This window comes from Podarcis erhardii (assembly GCF_964252035.2).
Source record: "Podarcis erhardii genome assembly, chromosome: 10".
Classification (NCBI taxonomy): domain Eukaryota; kingdom Metazoa; phylum Chordata; class Lepidosauria; order Squamata; family Lacertidae; genus Podarcis; species Podarcis erhardii.
Genome location: NC_138500.1, coordinates 10,484,168 through 10,500,189, shown reverse-complemented (window position 1 = coordinate 10,500,189; position 16,022 = coordinate 10,484,168). Strand labels below are relative to the sequence as shown.

At 45.8% G+C, this 16,022-nt stretch overlaps 1 long non-coding RNA gene across 1 annotated transcript; it reads right to left on the bottom strand.

Annotated features, from left to right (window-relative positions):
• Positions 1–3,696: 3,696 nt before the first annotated feature.
• Positions 3,697–14,854, bottom strand: LOC309352053. Its single transcript, XR_014161066.1, has 4 exons — positions 14,687–14,854; positions 8,779–9,180; positions 5,333–5,467; positions 3,697–3,821 (listed from the first exon to the last, which is right to left on the bottom strand). It is a non-coding gene; the product is annotated as an uncharacterized lncRNA (long non-coding RNA).
• Between the last annotated feature and the right edge of the window lie 1,168 nt (positions 14,855–16,022).

Sequence of the window (16,022 nt, the reverse complement as noted above, 5' to 3'; positions counted from 1 at the left end):
TTCATTTGCCTGCCAGCACCTTGCAGCAAGACTTTCACTCCGGTCTGGCTCTCGTTGTGCAATGCGCATCGTTATGCATGCCTGATTCATTGGCACAGAGTGGCAATGGAGCAATCTACCACTGAAGCAGCATCTGAAGGCACAGTCATTGCCTCAATTACTTTACTAAGCATGACCAGACCTGGGTAGGGGAGAATATTAGCAAGGAGGGCATTCCCCTGGCCTCCACCCTCTTGAGAACGGTTTTGAAGCATTTCACAAATGGGCGTGGAGTATAAATGAAAGGAAGGGTGCACAGTTTGAATAAGGATGGGGAAAGAATTTGACAGAAGCAAAGTATGATACGGAGTCGGTGAACGGACTGGGCTAGTTACAGATAGGTAGCCGTGTTGGTCTGCCATAGTCAAAACAAAAAAATTCCTTCCAGTAGCACCTTAAAGACCAACTAAGTCAGTTCTTGGTATGAGCTTTCGTGTGCATGCACACTTCTTCAGATACACTGAAACAGAAGTTTCCAGACCTTTCTATATAGTGAGAAGGTGGGGAGGGGTATTACTCAGAAGGGTGGTAGGAATGGGTGATTGGCAGATAGCTGTGATGAGCCTGTTGACGACTCTTAACGACTGCAATAGGTCTTACAGGAGGAAGCAAGGGGTGAAAAGGTGAAAAATGGCTTTGTCATGTATAATGAGATAAGAATCCAAGGTCTTTGTTCAGGCCAGGTTTTATCATGGAAAAACCTGGCCTGAACAAAGACCTTGGATTCTTATCTCATTATACATGACAAAGCCATTTTTCACCTTTTCACCCCTTGCTTCCTCCTGTAAGACCTATTGCAGTCGTTAAGAGTCGTCAACAGGCTCATCACAGCTATCTGCCAATCACCCATTCCTACCACCCTTCTGAGTAATACCCCTCCCCACCTTCTCACTATATAGAAAGGTCTGGAAACTTCTGTTTCAGTGTATCTGAAGAAGTGTGCATGCACACGAAAGCTCATACCAAGAACTGACTTAGTTGGTCTTTAAGGTGCTACTGGAAGGAATTTTTTTGTTTGGACTGGGCTAGTGATAGATACAATACAATAATCTTTATTGTCATTGTGCCATACAGAACAACGAAATTGGAAAAAAAAATCTACATAAGACATTCAAAAACCAACAAGCCTGCTATCCCAGCTATCCCAACCTGGTTAGCCCCCTAAAAACTCTGATACCCCATTTTTAAAATACAATGCACTCCCATAGAGACTCCTTACCCTGCGTTTAAAACCAAAATCACATTTGGATAGAAACTGTTTCTCAGGCAGCTAGTCCTAGTCTTTATAACCCTGTACCTTCTTCCAGAAGGCAAAAGCTGAAAGAGATCATTTCCGGGGTGTGCACTATCCTGCGCTATCTCTGCAGCTTTCTTATGGCACCTGGAAGCATAGATTTGATCCAAGGTGGGAAGAGTGCACCCAATTATTCTCTCTGCAGTCTTTACAACCCTGGACAGAATTGTTTTTTCCCTGACCGTGCAGCTCCCAAACCACACACTCAGCAACCTGCACATTGCCCAATCCCTTAGTTACTTTGCAGATGACTGCCTCTCTCCTGGGGAGACTTGGTGCTATTTTTTTTTAAAAAAATGCTTTCTGTGGACAGTAGTTAGCGGCTGGCAGGTTCTTCTTCGTGAACCCTTTTCCGAGGGAGATACAAAGGATGGCAATGCAGGAACATGCCTTTTTGGTGGTGGCTCCATGTCTGAGGAACGCTCTCCCCAGGGAAGCATGCCTAGTACCTTAGCTGTCCATTTTTAGGCTCCAGGCAAAAAGTTTCTAATTTACTGAGGCTTATGATTTCTAATTGGAAGGGTAGAAAGATGCGCTAGTGGCCTTTGTTGCGCTAGGGAAGGTAGAACTTGTTCCTTTTCGAACAGAATGTCTGATCAGCATTTTCATTTTTGTGCATTGCCCCTTTTAATCTGATTTTAATGCCTCTGTTGTTTTATTTTACTACATCAGTTGCTTTGAGGCACCTGAGTGCAAAAATGCAAAACAACAACATTTACTGAGGGACAACTCAAAGAGACTTACAACTAAACAAACAAACAGAAAAACAAAACCCACACAGATACATTTAAAGCAAGAGGAAAAGGAAAAACATTATTTAAAGGCCTGGTTATAGAGGAAAGCTTTTGCCTGGCACCTAAAGATATATATAAAGATGGTGCCAGGTGAGGCTACCTGGGGAAAGCCTTCCACAAAAAGGCCACCACCACAGAAAACAGGATATTAATAATAATAATAATAATAATAATAATAATAATAATAATAATAGAGTTTATTTACATTTTTTAAAACTAGCATGAGAAGATAGATAGGCAGAGTGGACCAACTCATAAATGGCTAAAAAAAACACACACACTCAAAAACCCTCTGCGCATTTTTAAAAGATATATGCAGATTCCTTCGTTTTTATTTTTATTTTTTTTAAGCCACATAGAACAAGGACATTATTCTAGTCCCATATCAAACATGGATTAGCTGGAATTTGCTTTTAGGCCCATCCCTGATTTCAAAGAGCTGAAAAGGTTTGGAAAATGCTTTCCTACTTCACCTCAGCCGTTCTGCTGTTGCGACTTCTTTTTTCCATTTGTAGTTATTTTATTTAACAAGATTTATATACAGCTTAATCAAAAAGAACTCTCTAAGTGGTTAACCTAAAATGTTTATTTAAAGGAGCAATAAAATGTTGTTTTAAAAGAAACTTATAAGGATTTTTAAAAGTTTGTAAAAGTATGGGTAAGCTTGCCTGAATAAAACGTCTCTAGCATGTGCTGAAAACTGGTATCAATAAGGCAGGGAGTTCTGGAGAATAAGTGCTGCCATACTAAAAGATCAATTTCTCATATGCGTGGAATAAACAATATCTCACACTGCTCTGACTCGTCCTGCATTTTTGTTTTAGCTCTTCTTCTCCTCCTCCTCCTCAGACAATGAGGATATATAACCTCATTGTTAGACCCGAAATTGCTGCGTTGTGAATTGGGTAATGTATTCCAATTGCCATTGTTATCTTTTTGTTTGGATTTCTGTACGCCAAAGGGGTTGGGTGTGAAGCACTTCCCCCCCCCCCCCCTCTCTCTCTCTCTCTCTCCTTTTTCGCTTGCTTGTTTGATTCCTTAATTTATGCACCTTTTCCAGCACAGGTGCCACCACCGGCATCAGAACAACTTGGCAACTCTCCCGGGGCACCATCAATCTATCAAGAGGTTGTAATGAAATTGGACTCTAAAATGGTTCCTCACCACCTGCCTCGCATCCAGTGCCCAACTCCTTGCTGTTACCGCTGCCGTCATTCCTGAGGCAGTCGGTCAGGTTTGCAAAGTACTGTGGCCTTCCCGTTCTTGCGGTGTACTGTTTGAATTCAATCCCTCGAGGCAGCGGTTCCGACTCTTCACCCACTTGCAACCATTGCCTTGAAACAGTAGCTGAGCAAGGTGGGTGCGGCCCAGTCTGGGTGCCTTCTCTGAAGGAGGTGAAATCACTGCAGCCGGCGTACCCCTGGGATTCTCCCCAGCGCTGGTGCACCCCCCTGGGACACGCACCTGCGGCAGCACACCCCCTGGGAAGCGCACTGCTGCCAGCGCGTCCTGCGGGCAGCTAGCCCTGCCCCCACGGCCCGCTCTGGGCACCAGAACAGCTAGCTCCACCTCTGCCTTGAAAGAATCAATGCTCAACCAGGATTATCTGAAGAACATAAGGTTTAAGAAGCTTTGGCTGCTGGATCAGGCCAATGGACCATCAAGTCCTCTTCTCAAAGTGGCCAACCAGCTGCCTGTGGGAAATTCACATGCAGGATTTGAGCATAACAGCATTCTTCCCCCAATTGGGCTTCTAGCAGCTGATATTCAGAGGCATCCTGAAGGAAGAGCATAGCCAAGAATTTGTCCAATAGGCATTGATGATCATCACTACATCTTATGGGAGAAAATTCTATAGTTAACCTCATGAAGAAAAAGAAGAAGAGTTTGGATTTGATATCCCGCTTTATCACTACCCGAAGGAGTCTCAAAGTGGCTCACAATCTCCTTTCCCTTCCTCCCCAACAACAAACACTCTGTGAGGTGAGTGAGGCTGAGAGACTTCAGAGAAGTGTGACTAGCGCAAGGTCACCCAGCAGCTGCATGTGGAGGAGCGGGGAAGCGAACCCGGTTCCCCAGATTACGAGTCCACCGCTCTTAACCACTACACCACACTGGCTGTCCTTTCTTTTGTCTGTCCTGAACAGTCACCAGAGCTATACATTTAAAGCAATAAATGTCCTGGCTTTCTCCAAAGAATCTTGGCAACTGTTGTTTGCTAAGGGTGCTGAGAGTTGTTAAGAGGCACCTTTTCCCCAGAGTTCCCTGGGAACAGGCATTAAACTCGGATGATCCTGAGTTTTTAGAATTATGAGAGAGGAGGAAAACCTTCACTAGCCTGGCCCACTGCTGTACAGCTTAGACTACAGCAGGTTTTTACACACAGAGAGACAAGTTAACTCGGGATAATGCCTCATGTGTCTAATGAGCAAGATCACAGTCAGTGAAATATCATACCATACTAAATTTGTTAGTCTTTAAGGTGCCCCAAGACTCTTTTGCTGCAAGAAGCTAAGATGGCTACCCTTCTTGAAGATAGTCTGAAGTACCACAAATCTCTCACCTCACAGGGAAACGACTGACCCATTTCTAGCTTCCCAGGAACTTCCTCCCCATAAGGGAACTGCAGTGTGCAAAATAATGTGTGACAACAATTTCCATTCAAACTCAAAAACTTCAGAAATGCTGTCAGACGCATCCAAAATTTTGTTTTACTTGTGTACACTTGCAACTTTTTAACACAGACATCTTTTAGGAGACGCGTCTCCTATACACCCAAAGAGAACCTTCTGGAACCTTCTTCCCAACCGCCAATTGGGCCACAATGCCAAACTTTATCTCTGAGTATTTCAGCAGTGCCAAATGAGACAATAAAATAAAACAAATACTTCAATTCCTGTATTGAGCTCTAGTTTATGTTTCCCCAGAGATGGATTGGGGATAGGAGTGTTAACCTGGAGTTATCTGCACGCGCTAGGTAGTATGAATTTAGCATTGCTCTACCTGCATTTTATCGCTAAATTAAACACACGTTGAACAAAATAATGTCACTGAAACCAGCTGGGAAAATGGGGGCTTCTTCAATTCCAGTGGCCTGTCACATTCTCTTGGGTTTGTATTTTCCACCCCCAATGTTTGTATTCCTTATCCCGCCTGGAGATGCAGTTTTACAGACCAGCATATTGATTTTAAAACTTTAGAATACCTTCGACACCAGACGTAGAGCACCTCATTTGTCATGTGGATGTCGAAAGGGAGATTGCGGGCCTCATTTTATTCCTGATTAATTTGGCCTTGCGCTGCATTTCCTCCTGAACTCGTAATAGGAAGTTCGGTATCTCTATATTCATTGCACTGTTTGTTGTTTGCAAAAAGAGAGAGAGAGAGAGAAAGAGTGAGGAGAAAAGACACAGAATCACACGGCATTATTTAAATAGTTGCAAGCCTGGGCTTTCTTTTACTTTCCCCCCACTCCAACCCCCCAATAATCGGTTATCTTGTATAAACAGTTTGAAATAAATAAATGCACACAGGAGGGGGGAAATAAAACAAGATAAGAATTCATCAGGTTCTGTTCAAAAGAATGACGCTAGCACGATGCTCTTCATAAACAAGACGACAAACTCATCCTTGAGTTTTCTTTCTCTAATTTGCCTGTTAGTCTGAATCAATGGTGTTGCTGCTGCCCGATTTGCTTAAAGAAAGGATGGCAAACTGTCAAACCCAGATATATCAATCTTTTGTTTAAAATATTAGGATACTTTTAGGGATTGTGGGGAAGGGGGTGGGTGAGTCTGGGGTGGTTGTGTGGGGAGCGTGAGATACCTAAAAACAAAGCAAAATACATCGTTAAAAGAGTTATTAAAAATGGGCATTCTGTCAAATGGAAAATTGTTCCCCTGAAGAATTTGACATATCATCCTCCCAAACATTCCACCTTAAAAGCACTGCTCTAAAGGGGAAATGTAAGGGGAACTGTCCCCTAAGTAAAAGCTAATCTAAGTCAGTCAGTCTTTCACATGATAGATTTGAATCTTTGAACAAGGCTACTCTTAAGTCCTCATAAACTGGACAAAGAAGAGTAAATCTTCAGACTCCTCATCCCCACTGTGTAACCGGCCGTACAAATGTTAAATAGAGGGGGGGAAAGGCTTTTACAAATCTGCAATTCCAGTCTGTGCACTCCGCTATAGTTGAAGGAGTTTTCTGCAAACCTGGACAGCATCTTAAAAAGCAGAGACATCACCTTGCTGACAAAGGTCTGTATAGTTAAAGCTATGGTTTTCCCAGTGGCGATGTATGGAAGTGAAAGCTGGACCGTAAAGAAGGCTGATCGCCGAAGAATGGATGCTTTTTAATTATGGTGCTGGAGGAGACTCTTGAGAGTCCCATGGACTACAAGAAGATCAAACCTCTCCATTCTGAAAAAAATCAGCCCTGAGTGCTCACTGGAAGGACAGATCCTGAAGCTGAGGCTCCAGTACTTTGGTCACCTCATGAGAAGAGAAGACTCCCTGGAAAAGACCCTGATGTTGGGAAAGATTGAGGGCACAAGGAGAAGGGGACGACAGAGGACGAGATGGTTGGACAGTGTTCTTGAAGCTACTAACATGAGTTTGACCAAACTGCGGGAGACAGTGGAAGACAGGAGTGCCTGGCGTGCTCTGGTCCATGGGGTCACGAAGAGTCGGACACAACTAAATGACTAAACAACAACAATAGTTGAAGGATGTTATCGACAGATTCTGCACAAAGAGAGATCCTGCCTACACGTCATAGATCACCGCCATCACTGTTTATTTCTATGCCTCCTTTCCATAGTTAAACAATGCTCAAGGCAGCTTATGAAAAGGTTTGCATATTTACAAAAATATAGCAGAAGTAGTCATAAGCAATGAATAAAAACGCATCAAAATGTGGCCAACAAAATTAAACAATCCCCATGTAAATCATAATAAGATCTAAAAATAAAGACAGAAAAGTTAGTGTCAATAACAGCAAAACTGACGTCTCCAGTATTAAATCTTGACCTCAGTAGCAATAAAACCCTGGACAATACCCTACAGAAAGAATGTTGTTGGTCAAGGGAGCCATGGACTCGGAAAGGTTGAAAACTCTCCACTAAACCAAAGGTGGGTGTTGAAATCAGTGAGTGTCAGGGACAGGACTGAGGAGGGATGGTCGACACACACACACACACACCCCTTCTCCTGCACTTCCCAGAGAAGAAGGAGATAGTATAGATTTACAACAGTGGTTTGCAGAAGGTCATAATTCAGAGGCTGCAGAGGGGAAGAAGAAGAAGAAGAAGAAGAAGAAGAAGAAGAAGAAGAAGAAGAAGAAGAAGAAGAAGAAGCGGCAGCAGAGAGACAGATGACAGACTCAGTGTATTTAGAAAGCATTCCAGACCCACCCCCCTTCTCCCAGAACCAGGCAGGTAGGAGAACAGAAAGCTCAGAGGCCGAAAGCACACATCTGCCAATGTAGGGATGGGAGAGATGGAGGGAGTGGGGCTTTACCTGGAGCAACGCCATTACTGCAAGAGAGGCACTTTCCAAAGCCTTTCTCTGTGAGTATTGAATAAAAGACTTGGTAAAAAACTCCTCTTGTTTATCTAATTCTTGGGAACCCAGCATGGGAGGGATCGGATTCCCAGAAGCCTGACAGTGCAACTTCAACACACTTCCATTTGGCTTCTTCAGACCCATTCTTAAAGCTGTATGAGGACTGACGCCCCCATTGTAGTCATCAGTTTGCACAGAAATATGGTGAGGAATCACCTTTTTTTTACAGTAAGCTCCATAACTTGAGTGTGAAACCAATCCTCAGTCCAAAAGACTGTGTTTGCCAAAGCCACTTCCGCCCTGCAGAGGAGGTGGAGTTGCGGGCTTCACGCCCCCATCATGCGTGCGGTGGCTGGAGCCCAGTCCCCGCACGATTGGGGGAATCCCCAGCCACATCACCCCCTGGCCAGCCAATCGCCTGGCCTTGGGGGCATGACCTGCCCTATTTAACACAAGCACGACCGGGGATCTCCCTCTTTTCCCTCCTACCAGCTGTTCATGTTTCCCACTCTCCTGCCCTTTAAGGTTTTCGTTCCTTGACCTTGCTATGGACCTTGGTTGGTTGCCGTTGAGGGGCCTGGTAGGAATTTTTCCCACTTGGCAAATTGGCACCAGCCATTGGTTTTCGCCAACCTCGTAGCAAATCGTCACGACTTCCTTGGTATTGGTGGTTAGGCATTGGTATTGGTATAGCTCTGTAGATGGAAGAGGGGAGGTAGCGCCATCACCTGCCCCGCATATTGAAGGGTAGTCCAATAATGGATTCCGGGGGGCGTGACCCTGTCTGAAGCCTATAGAGGTGAGGGCCTAAGGCACACCCCCTAGAGGTGACCCCGAGATAGTTCCTAGTGGATGTGCATCAGCAGGACTCCCCCTACCGGTGGTTAACCCTTCTCGGACTTCAAGCGGAAGTCAGATGTAGTCGGTTAGGACCAATGCCTAAGCCAGTACCGCTCATCACCTGTAACCAATAAAGCTGTGGCCTTAATTAGCCCATTAACCTTAATAATTGTGTCATGTGTCTTTATTTCCACTGGGGGGGGGGACTTGCCACGCAAATGTTGATCGAGCTACAGCTCCTTCCTACCTTGACAGCATCTGGTCGCTCATTCAGAATCACAGGTGGATTTCTGCAAGAGGATCCGGTGCCCTGTCCCGCCCCTCCCCCCTCAAGCACACAGACATCCTATGCCCAACTTGTGGCGGGGTGTAAGAAAGCAGTGTAAGACACATTGCAGAACGGTGTTGGTAAGTATGGAATGGGAAGCCCACGAGATAATTGCATTTTAAAAGAAGATGCTCCCACATTCCACAGGATGGCAGACAATCTTCTTCTCTTTATTGCCGCCCAAGCAGAATGTGTGTACTGCTTTCGATTGCTGCGTTCAATGCAGCCAGATAAGCGAACTCCTGTATTCTTCACGGAGTGATTTCAGAATAATGTGCTCTAGGGACATGGCCATTTACAAATGTGATGACAATCCATTTCCTATTGTAAAAGAAAAAGAAATCAAGTGACAAGGCAAAGTTTCTCTGAATGATAAAATAATGGTTTTAAAAAAAAACTTTCAAAAAGAAAGACTTGTTAATTCAACAATGGCTCCCGATGCTTACATTCTTGTTATTAGTCTTATCCATCTAACCGGCGAAAGAAATGTAAACAATGTGTTGGAGTTTTCTCCTGCTCTCCCATTTTTCTTTTTCGAATATCTAAAGGCTTACATAGATTTGGTTGGCCCAAAGTGATCCTGGGATGTAGAGAGGGATGTTACATTTGAAAAGCAAGAGTACAAACCAGTCACCCAGAAGTCCTCTTGAATGAACCCATCAATATGGAGTAAGATCCCCCAGCCTGGAAACCTACCAATGTTGCTGGGCTCTAACTGCATTCTTCCTGGCCATTGATCATGGTGCAAAAGCTCTAGAGAGCACCAGGTTTGGCTGATCTGGAGGTAAATCGCGCTTTGCGCATGCACAGAAGTACCGAATCACAACCCGCACATGCGCAGACTTGCCACGGCGGGTTGCGAACGTGCATCCTGCACATATCACGTTCGCAACCTGAGCATCCATTGTACATCTTTATTACGGCCATAGGCCAGCATAAGTACATATCTAAAGGTAAAGGTACCCCTGACCATTAGGTCCAGTCACGGATGACTCTGGGGTTGCGGCGCTCATCTCGCTTTACTGGCCGTGGGAGCCGGCATTTGTCCGCAGACAGCTTCTGGGTCATGTGGCCAGCATGACTAAGCCACTTCTGGTGAAACCAAAGCAGCACACGGAAACACCATTTACCTTCCCGCTGGAGCGGTACCTATTTATCTACTTGCACTTTGACGTGCTTTCGAACTGCTAGGCTGGCAGGAGCTGGGACTGAACAACGGGAGCTCACCCCATCGTGGGGATTCGAACCGCTGACCTTCTGATCGGCAAGCCCTAGGCTCTGTGGTTTAGACCACAGCGCCACCCGCGTCCCAAGTACATATCTAGAGCATGCTAAATAGGCAATAGAGCAACTGTAGAAGTAGGAGATAATCTCCAATTCAAATGTTGCCCACGAATTGAATGCAATTGCTGGCCTTGGCCAAATGGTTGTCTATCTGACTTGGCCCCAGTCCCCTGGGGCATCCAGACAGTCATACTGACCTACTCCACAAATGTTTGGCTTCACATGGAAGGGCAGTTTCAAACAAAGATGTGCTCTCCCAAGCCCACATTCCCAGCATTTTTGCATCTCTGTCTCAGCAACATCTAAGCTGACTTGGTCACGTCTGCAGAATGGAAGATGGCAGGATCCCCAAGGTCGTGCTCTATGGGGAACTGGCTTCTTGCACCTGGCCCGTTGGCAGGCCAACTCTGTGTTACAAAGGTGCCTGCGAACGAGACATGAAGGCTGGCAGAATCAGCCTTGCCATGTGGGAAACCCTTGTAGAAGACCACAGGTGAGACAGACAGGTGACCAGAGGAGGAAACCCTTATAGAAGACCACAGGTGAGACAGAAAGGTGACCAGAGGAGGAAACCCTTGTAGAAGACCACAGGTGAGATAGACAGGTGACCAGAGGAGGAAACCCTTGTAGAAGACCACAGGTGAGACAAACAGGTGACCAGAGGAGGAAACCCTTGTAGAAGACCACAGGTGAGACAGACAGGTGACCAGAGGAGGAAACCCTTGTAGAAGACCACAGGTGAGACAGACAGGTGACCAGAGGAGGAAACCCTTGTAGAAGACCACAGGTGAGACAGACAGGTGACCAGAGGAGGAAACCCTTGTAGAAGACCACAGGTGAGACAGACAGGTGACCAGAGGAGGAAACCCTTGTAGAAGACCACAGGTGAGACAGACAGGTGACCAGAGGAGGAAACCCTTGTAGAAGACCACAGGTAAGACAGACAGGTGACCAGAGGAGGAGTGGCTGCTGGAAGGAGCACAGAGAGAAGAAACGCCCTGGTGCATCTTCTGCAACACAACCGGACACCTTCATCTGCCCCAGCTGTGACAAAACATGTCTCTCCTGTGTTGGTCTCTACAGCCTCAGCAGGCGCTGTAACTCCCCAGCGCTTTGACTTCACCCCCAAAAGCTCACTCCTCCATTGGATGCCAACAACTTCACAGAGCTGCTGTAAGGCTTACATAAGAGAAATGCTTCACACACATAGGGAGCAGTGTTCTAGCACATTGGGCAATTTGTCAATCTACACGCGTGGTGTTCCAGTATGTGATTATCTGTACACATTACTTTGCTGGAGAAACACATTGCATAACTTGCTGCTTTCACTGCACAGCAATCCCTCTTGCTGTTCTGGCTTCTAAGATTCAGAATCTTTTTTCCCTTGTTTTCCTCCTCCAAAAACTAGGTGCGTCTTGTGGTCTGGTGTGTTTTATAGAGCGAAAAATACGGTATGTCAACCCTGTGTGTGGCAGTTGTGAAAAAGGATTAATTCGTGCTAGGGATCATTAGGAAAGGAATTGAAAATAACATTGCCAATATCTTAGGCCATTACACAAATCTATGGCGCAACCACATCTGGAATACTGTGTACCATTCTGATTGTTTCTCTATCCCCACCCCCAAAAATTGGTCCTCTTTGATCTATGAAGGTATTTTCATCTAAAAGGATTTTGCTACCGTTTGTGAAATCTCTTGATGATCATATTGGAAGGAGGAGAATTGCCTTGTGCTGCCCATCCACTTGTTTCAAGCCCCATGCCTTCAATAAAATCCCCACTTCTTCCTATATAGCTTGGCTACCTGCCCCACAAATCACACTGTTACGCGGATCATTCAAAAAATATAGATGGCGGAAAATCTCCGAGCATCCTCCGATACGATTTGCAAACTGACAGATCACTCTCCCTTTCACCTCTAAATCTGCCCAGTTTTTTTGTTTTTTTATATAAATACCCTCTTGTTATAAATCTCAGAGTTTTAGCAGGATTCGCTTTGTCCATTTATCAAAAACACGGAGCTAAATGGTTTCAATGGGGGAAAGAGCAGACTGCCTCTTTTTATTTTCTTCCTCCCCCTCCCCACCCCCTGTAGAAATGTGATCTCCGAACTCCACAAATCAAAATTCTTATCTCATGTTGATGCCAGCACATAAAGCACAAGCCCTGCGGTAGATGAATGTCTACCAGCAGAAAGCATTATTAGTCTCTTTAGCTTGCTGGCTTCTGCTGACCTACTTTTAACTTGCTCGCAATAATGTACCGTACCTGAGTAATATTGACAGCCCATCTGCTGTGATGAATTAATAATATCACTACTTTTCCTCCTTCCCCCTCCCACCTTTGCATCACAAAGTGCTGAGATAGTTAATTCGAATAGACCTGGGTTTTACTTGAAACATGGATAGAATGTTCAGATTATTCCTTTTAAAAAAAAATGCATCAGAACCGATCTATTAAATCCACTTTCCTGCTACCCATGACACTGGCTAGGCTTGTGGTTGGGTATCCTACAAGGCACAAAGACTCTTCCTTCCTCTGATCATCATAGCATTCAGAACCCTTCCGCTCAGTCCACTAGAGTGGAATATGGGAAAAGCTGGGTCACAATGGACCAATGACTGTTCCTGGGTCAGAACCCATTGTTTACAGTTAGAAGAAAAACAGATTTGTACTAGGGCAAACAGAATGTCTGGAGAGGGAAAATTTGAGGGACTTAGAGGGGTGATTCGGGGCTCAGACACACTTGTGTTGGGTTTGTGGTTTCTTCCATTTGTCCTGAGACTTCTGAGTGATAACCAGCCTCATATAACCAACATGCTTAAGTCTAATTCATGCATGAAGGGGTTAATGCCATAGAGTAAGCTGTCCTGCCAGGCTTAGTTAGGTCACTCTCCCTCACCTTGGGAGGGATTAGGTAATCAAACCTTTATTCCCCAGCGTATCTGAGAAGGTCAATGCATGAAGAGCTTTTGAGCTAGTTGCTTGCAGCTCAGACCGCATGGCTCTTACAAGCCTTTCTTGTGTTCCTATACCCCTGATTTAGCGACTTTCACCACTGAAACTAAGCAAAGTTTTATTGCCCATGTTTCTGAATGTTGTATGGAAAACATTGCATAAACAATAAAACTTAGCTTCGTTAAAATGTTGAAGGTCCCTAAATTATTGGTATGGTGGATGTCAGGGGTTCAGGGAGAGAGACGCAGATGAGGGAGGAGACGGAGAGTGAGGGGGAAGGATTCCAGACTGACGAGGAAGAGGATGACAATGACCCAAGATTGTCCATGAGTCCGTCCAGTGAATCGGAGGACTCCCAAAAGGGAGCCCCTCTGGTCAAGCCAAGGGAAGCTAGAGGGGGAAGCAGTCAGGAGCAGGGAAACGAAGGGGGAACCCCCAGTGGGAGTTGGAGAGCGAGACCGGCTGCTCCGCTGGAACGGAGTGAGGGGGGAGGAGTGACCAGTGTGTCAGAAGGAGCAGAACAGGAAGCAGAGAGGGGAAGGAGATCAGGGCAAAACGTCCTGCCGGAAGGGGAGGAAAGTAGTATCGAGGGCAGTGTAACTGTCGAAGGGAAGGTCAGGAGCAACGTACGCGCGCCAAGTTCAAAATGGGAGGCGCGCGGAAATGAAGAGAGTCCTGGGGAGGAGCCTGGTCCCAAAGCCCGAAGGAGGGGGGAGGAGGCGGCAGAGGACTCAGCCTCTGGAGAGTCCCGAAGGGAGAGAACACAGGGGGGCAGAAAGACCCTGCGGAAAAGGAAAGAGAGAAAGAGGTGGACCAGTACAAGCCTCTTAAACTGGTGTCGGGGCGGGACGGACTCAGAGGGGACTTCAGCGGTCTAAGGGTAACAGACGTAGAGTCACAGACCTCGGATGTAAAGCTAATAACGTTCTTCAATAAATGCTTTTGTACATAAGCTGGAGTGGACTTGGTCTCTTGTGAGCTGGGACCACGGGTGACTCTGACAGTAACATAAGAAAGGCTTGTAAGAGTCATGTGGTCAGAGATCAGCACACACTGAGCTTCTCGGCTAGCTGCTTATATGAGTCTGGTAATCCCAAAACGTCTAGGCATGGGTCTGAGAAGCATTTCTTTAATCCTGCCACATTCCCTGGGAAAAACTGTGGTTTACCATTGAATAGGAACAAACATCAACCAGACTGGGAAGGAAGCACATTGGAAAGCTTGGACGTCTCCTCCTGTGGTGACAAGGACCCAAGCAGCTGCATTTAACCCTTTAATGAACTGCAGGAGAGCTGATCAGAGATCTCCAGCCATCAGATCTAGTTTTCATTTCCTTTTGCTACTAAGGAGTGGCAACAGCACTTCTCACTTTTCAGAGTTCCCTGGGAAAGAGGGCTTGATTGCTAAACCACTCTGTAGCTCTGGGGGTAGGGGGAACAGGGCAAACAACTCTCAGCACCCTTAACAAACCACAGCTCCCCAGAATCTTTTGGGGGTAAGGCATGGTTGTTGAAAGTGGTAACATAACCATTCAAATGTGGCCTTAGCTAAACCAGATTTCAGGAAAAACAAAACATAGGACTCACCTACTGGCCAGTCAAGGAAAGGATTCATTCATCCCTCTTTGCAGCAAGGCCAGGCCAAAGGGAATCAATGGAGGATTCAGTCATGATGCAGCCTGGAAGGAAAATACTGTGGCTTCTTCTTCTACTCCAGAGTCTTCAGAAACTCATCAAAATGGACCCCATTAGGCAAGATCTCATTCCAGCTTTAGCCAAGCCTGGTAGAAGGGCCCTTCAAAGACAACTGTTCATAAAACTTTGTAAACTGCTTCGAAGCCTTTTTCACATTAAGCCATACTGTATATTTCCTGCCAACCTAGCAGTTCAAAAGCACATCAAGTACAAGTAGATAAATAGGTACCTCTCTGGCGGGAAGGTAAACAGCGTTTCCGTGCGCTGCTCTGGTTCGCCAGAAGTGGCTTAGTCATGCTGGCCACATGACCCGGAAGCTGTACGCCAGCTCCCTCAGCCAATAAAGTGAGATGAGCGCCGCAACCCCAGAGTCGGTCACGACTGGACCTAATGGTCAGGGGTCCCTTTACCTTATACTGTATATTAATTCACAATTTATTTAATAATATCAACAAAAACAACAACACAGTCTCTTGGATGTGGAATATCCAGGTGGCCACTTGCATGCTGCCCTCGCCTTTTTAAAAATCAGGTATGTTTTGACCCTGTGTACAAGGCCACGTGGAAAGTGAGAGTTGGACCATCAAGAAGGCTGATCGCCGAAGAATGGATGCTTTTGAATTCTGGTGCTGGAGGAGACTCTTGAGAGTCCCATGGACTGCAAGAAGATCAAACCTATCCATTCTGAAGGAAATCAGCCCTGAGTGCTCACTGGAAGGACAGATCCTGAAGCTGAGGCTCCAATACTTTGGTCACCTCATGAGAAGAGAAGACTCCCTGGAAAAGACCCTGATGTTGGGAAAGATGGAGGGCACAAGGAGAAGGGGACGACAGAGGACAAGATGGTTGGACAGTGTTCTTGAAGCTACCAACATGAGTCTGACCAAACTGCGGGAGGCAGTGGAAGACAGAAGTGCCTGGCGTGCTCTGGTCCAGGGGGTCATGAAGAGTCGGACACGACTAAACGACTAAACAACAACAACAAGGCCACGTGACGGATTGCCTCATAGACCCTTGAGATCAGACACCGTGACCCACTTTTCTTGAGCGTTCTTGAAGATGGGAGGATAGTTCAGCTTCTTGCCTCCTACAGACATACGCCATACCATCCAGCTGCTTGGTACAGCCACCTACTCTGTGGTATTTGTTTAATTACATTCCCCATTTGCCAGAGGGTGGTGTAAGGTACTTAAAAAAAGTGTCTCATTCTGTATTCTGCAGGGTTTTT